The sequence below is a fragment of the Marmota flaviventris genome, chromosome 9, assembly GCF_047511675.1.
Source record: "Marmota flaviventris isolate mMarFla1 chromosome 9, mMarFla1.hap1, whole genome shotgun sequence".
NCBI lineage: Eukaryota > Metazoa > Chordata > Mammalia > Rodentia > Sciuridae > Marmota > Marmota flaviventris.
In genome coordinates, this window is record NC_092506.1 from 110,589,113 (window position 1) to 110,595,112 (window position 6,000).

The following is a 6,000-nucleotide window of genomic DNA, read 5'->3' on the forward strand; positions in this document are numbered from 1 at the left end:
CCCAGCACCTGGTGACACCGAAGCCCCATTTGCCTCCAGCTTTGGGGGTTCCCTGAGACTTGGACTAGAGACCTTGCATCTTAAGGAGTCTCTTGAGCTGGTTCAGAAACAATGAATCAAAACCAGCTGGAAGCTGCCCTCCGACCCAGCTAATGACTTGTTTATTGTCAGAGCAGCAGTGCGTCATATAAGGGAATTTCAAAGTGTCACTAATTGGCAGAGGGCCAGTAAATAGCACCATATAAATCTGAAGGCGCTTCCACTAGGGCTGAGGACTGTGGAACAGATACAGATGGGGCAGAGGGAAGAGGAGATTGGCAGGGCGTGTGGTGGTGCAAAGTGTAGCACCTTATCAGTGGCTGCTGTCTCAGCCCAGGGTCTCCACTACCCGGTGGGGACTGGAGTCTGTTCTGTGATTGGGGAGGAAAGGCAGAGCACTATGATGGTCCTACTCTGGGCCTGCACAACTCTCCCCCACCCCCAACCCCCACACCGCAAGATGCCTCACATCCTAATGTACTTTGAAAGAAGCAACCTATTATATTATATCATGGGAGAAGGTATCCTTGGAAAAAGGACTCAGAATATATTGTTTGAGTAGAATTACTGGATTCTGTAGACATAAAATCTAAGGTCCTTATACGGATTACCAGAAAATTCATACTCTAGTGGACATACTTCTAGGAACAGAGGTAGGAGGACCGGGAAAAAAGGAGCCCTTCTCATGTAACATAACCCATGAGCTTCTCCTGGGAACAGGACCAGAAGATGGGCCAGCAATAGGGATAATAAAGGAAATAAATGTTCATGGTTGCCCAACCCAACTCCTCTCATCTATATTGCTGGCCTCCTCCCCTATAGTTTCAACAAACAGATAATTTGGAGATGAGAAAAGGGAGAATTAGTGAGAAAAGCATAAAGTAAAAAATAAAAGTGGAGGCTAAAGGGGAATCAGGAGGTTGGCATTTGAAGTAACATTAACCTGCTCAGAAATGGGTGCTCCCCAAAGGCCTCAAGACCACCCCTCTCACTCCACACTTCTAGGCGCTTCTTCCTGTATCTTTGCTGATAGGGGAGACACAGGAAGGCTTTGCCTTAAGGCACTGCTGGAGAAGGACGGCACCTCCACCAGAACCTATGATGCAGCAGAGAACTAGCACAACCTCCCTGACCTCTCACAGGTGGGTTCCGTTATCTCCATTTTACAGATTAAAAAAACAAAAACAAACAAACAAAAAACTGCTCAAAGAAGCAGATTTTCTTTTTTCTTTTCTTTTCTTTCTTTTTTTGTACTGGGATTGAACTCAGGACACTCGACCACTGAGCCACATCCCCAGCCCTGTTTTATATTTTATTTAGAGACAGGGTCTCACTGACTTGCTTAGTGCCTCACTTTTGCTGAGGTTGGCTTTGAACTCATAATCCTCCTGCCTCAGCCTTCTGAGCCGCTGGGATTAAAGAAGCAGATTTTAAAAAGCAGGACATATCAAGCCCTATCTAGGGAGTTCTGAGGCCTAAAATCCACAAACTCACTAATGCACTCACAAGTGTCATGGATACTTGGCTAAGGTGACGCAAATGAGCTATGGTCTCAATCCTCAAGAGGGAGAGATGGCATCCAAACAAATAAGGATAATGTAAAACATGATGGAGGAAAGACTTGGAATGGAAGGATGCCCAAAAAATATTTGAGAGGGTGGTGGTGTGAGTTCTAATCTGCTAGGAACAGGGAAGTTTTGATAGAAGGGTGGTATTATGGCTTGGATATGAGCTGTCCCCTCAAAGCGCCTATTAATACACAAGTGTTGGGAGGTGAGGTGACTGGATTGTGAGAGCTGCAATCTGATCCATCCATCCTAGTTTGAACTCTGGGTGGTAACTGTAGGCAGGTGGGGCATGAATGGAGGAGGTGGGTCATTGGGGTTGTACTCTAAAAGGGTTTATCTTCCCTGTGACCCCTTCCCCTGTCTCTGCTTCCCAGATGCCAATGAGGTGAGCAGCACTCTTCCACCTTGCCCTTCCGCTAAGATGTTCTACCTCACCTTGGACCCAGAGCAATGGACTCAGCTGACCATGGCCTAAACCTATAAAACCGTGAGCCAAAATAAACTTTTCTTCTCTAAGATGTCTTTTCAGGTCTTTTGGTCACAGTGATGCAAAGTAGACTAACACAGGTAGGATTTGGGCAAAGCCTTGAGGAAAAGACAAACTTTTCACAGGAGAGAAAGACCTTCAAGAGAAAAGCATTCCCAGCCTGAGGGCTCCTTAGCTGAGGTGCCTCCAGAGCAGTAGCTGCACCTTCCTGTCTCACCCCACAGAGCCACACTTTCAACACACAGATGTTGAGGGCCTGTGTCCAGACCACCAAAGAGTAGCTGAGACAAGGCACTTGGGCAGAAAGCAACCATCTGCGGAAATTACTCCAAACAGATACACACCACCTCCCCCTGGCTGTGAGCCCTAGACCCCCACCTCTTCAGACATTTTTCTTCTCAAAAAAATCCCCTCACAATTAGCCCTTTGCCCGATTCTGGAAGCAGAACCTCATAAGGTCTCTAGAATTTAAAAAGCCTGGGGACTTTCTTTCTCCTTATGTCTACTTTGTTATTTTTCTAACATTTAGATTTTTTATTTTATTATTTTTTTGGTTGTCAGATGATATTTTATTGAAATATTTTCCTCTGTACTTAAATGTCTGGGTATTGCAAGGCACCACTATTCATGTCATGAGGGTGGCAGTTATCAACATTGCAGCCCACAGACTAGACGGTAACCAGGATCTCTTTAATGGTTCCAGAAAGTTCTCTGGCTTAAGAGAGGTGCCACGTCTGTCAGCAATCTCATCAAAACTGATATTTCCATTGTGTTTAATGTGTTTTCTGTTTCTCTCTGTCTCTTAGTCATTTCTTGAGCGCTTTGATGACCAGGGCAGAGGCTAAGGTACCACCTGGGCCTGTCTGTTTTGAATGGTCGATTTCATTGTCATCCCCAGATCCTTCTAGTCACCAGTTGCCTTGGTGATATCATCACCAACCTGTTTCGGAGACAGATCTAAGGGGTTGATCTTGGGAGTCAGGCAGATGTGTCACCAACTTTGCCATTAGCACTTGAATACTGATTTTGATCTTGCTGGGGTCCATGTGGGTAAGATGGTAGAGGCACCTGGTGTCAAATGACCCTGGATTCCAGGTGACTGAAGAAAATTGCATGTTGGCCTCCTCTGAGCCAAAAGCCAAAAACTATTTTATTAATTTCTAAAGTTGGTTTTACATGATGTCAATATGAAAAAAGAGACAAAAGAACATATTATAAAAAGTAGTCTTCCAACCCCTGCGACTAGCCACTTAGTTCCTCTTCCTGTTCCTAATGTATTGGGACCTCGTGTATCTTTTTTGAGAGTTTTTACCTGAATGTGTTCTTTAAAAAGAAAATATCCTTCCCTGCTGAAACAAACTTTCTAGACTGTTTTGGAACTTCCCTGCTTGGAAGCAAAAAGAAAAAGTATGTAATTCCTGAATCGTGTAGAATTAGCAAAATTCTCCTCTAGACTGTATGTACAAATGCACAGTGTTTGTCCTCAGGATGATAAGAGCTAATGTTATGTGTGTGTGTGTGTGTGTTGTATACATTCACTCTTGTAATGCTCATGATACCCTATAGTCAGTAGTATCATCATGCCCATTTCTCAAATTGAGGCTCAGAGAGGTTCAGAAATGTTCCCCTGGATTTGAACTTGGACCTGTCTGACACATGCACCTCATTGACTCTTAACCACTATACACTGTGTTTAGAAAGAAGATGAGGAAAACTCTCTATATTTTGCAATCTGAAGTCTTCACAGGAGTGGGGGTCCTGCACAAAGAAGAGACTAAAATCTAGTCTCCCGTGAGGGTCAGGGAGATATCTTCCTGCAAAGAACATCCCAAGTTTTCTCATAAGATTTTTCTCACCCAGCTCATGGTGTGCACTGAATTTGAGGGCAGGAGAGAGGTGGACCAGGGAACTGAACCAGTGCACACCAAGAAATACCTCACTGTGGGGCAAACTGAGTTTCCAGGAGGGCAATGCCCTGAAGTAGAGATTCTCTGAGTAAAGAAGAGCAGAGCTGGCTTTCAGGGCGATCGTACTGAGAGATACACCTTTCCTAAGTCTGATCCACCAGTAGCTGCCTTTGTGGGAGCCCTTAATGGACCTATGCAGCCTCCACCCACCCACCCACAGCCATGTTGCACTAGTTTGGCCATGGGGGAGAAATGCCCTGGTCACTGTGAGGATGCAGGGCAATGTTTTCCAGCGGCATTAGAGGGCCTGTGTGCAGACAAACTTCTAAGGAGGAGCTTGGCCATCAAGCCAGACAGAGATGATTGCTCTAATAAGGACAAAGGTGGCTGGCCAGAGCCCTGCCTTGGCCCCAAGCTTTGGGTTAATGAGACTTCCCCTGGAGAAAGTGCCTCTTGGGAGAGTGGGGGTGGGGTGGCAGGGGGCGGCAGAACAGCTGGAGGCCAGCCATCACTGAGGCTGTTTATTAGGAGACAAAGAAAGAACTTTGCTCCCTGCACTGAGGTCAAACTCAAGGTATCCCAGGGAATGGCAGGGGAATTTATGAAGTGAGGAGGCAGCCGGTTGACAAGCTGTCATCTGGCCCCTCCCCAGCAACGCAGCCACAACCTCCCTCTCCTCAAGTCCTGGAGAGCAGTCACCTGGCTAGAGCAAGAGTCTGGCTACTGGAGGGGCTTCTGGGAAACAATACACATGCCACCACAACACAGGTGGTAGAACTGGTTAGGAAAGGGGAAGACAAACCTTCCACCCATTCCTAACTCATGTGCAGGTCAGACACATGCAGATTTGTCCAGGGCTGGCCCCTGGACCCAGGTAAGTGAACAGCCTCTGGAGCTGCTTGTGATGATCCCTGCTTCCAAGGACAGGCAGCCAGGTCCCAATTGTGTGACCATGAGGCAGAAACCAGGAGACACACGCCCCCTCCCATTCCTGCCCCCAAGCTCTTGGATGTATAAGGAAGGAAGGGATTTTCTGGGACTCTGAGCAGGAAGGAATTAAAGGCTATATTTTGGGACATGGAAGAAACAGATGAGGGGGGAATACATTATTTACATTCTTGAATGTAAATTCAGATACTTCAGGTGTATAAGTGGCAGGATTTCCATGGAAATTAGGTTCTTTTTTTTTTTTTTTTAAATGAAAGGAAGGTGTGTGTAACAGAAAGAATATGAGTGTGCAAATGTGTATGAGTGTGGTGAGTGTTTATGAATGAGAGTGTGGGTGAGTGTGTGTTTGGGCTAGGGCACAGGACAGCGACAAGAAATGCAGTCGTGCTTTGCCTTCATACCACATTTGGCCCCCATCCCTTCCCCACATGTGCACTCAATACCCTCACAGAGAACAGGAACTTTAGCCCTTTAGGAACATGGGAACAGAACTCAAGGTAGTCTCCTCTGGCTGAGTTCCCCAGAGTGAACCTTCCTCCCCTCCACATGGAACCTATTCTCCCTCCCTGCCCCCAGCTTCTCAGCAGGAGGACACCCACCCTGACACCCACCTCCCATCCCCAACCCCTCCAAAGCTCTGGGAGCTCCCTCCGCCCTCCACCTGACCTCACTCTGCAAAGCCCAGCGGGTGGCTAAAGCTGCTGCCAAGTTCCATCCATCAGGCCCAGCACAGCCTTCTTCCCCCAGCAGGTCACACCACACTGGGCTAGTACTGTTAGGGGCCTCTCCTTTCCTGTGATGGCTACTGAGCAGGGAAAGTGAGGATTCCTCTGCTTCCCACCCTCCTCCTCCTAAGGCTAACACTCTCCCTCCCCCACCCGGTGACCTGCTGGGCTCTAGGAGACCAAAATTGTGGGTCAAAGATGAAAAATGCCAGCCTATTGACTAAGACACAGTAATAGGGCAGTTTGCATGTTATTTGCATAACCAGTTAATGCCGAAATGGAATGAGTGCCTTATCCTACTGCCGCGTTCCTCAGTGACCCTGATT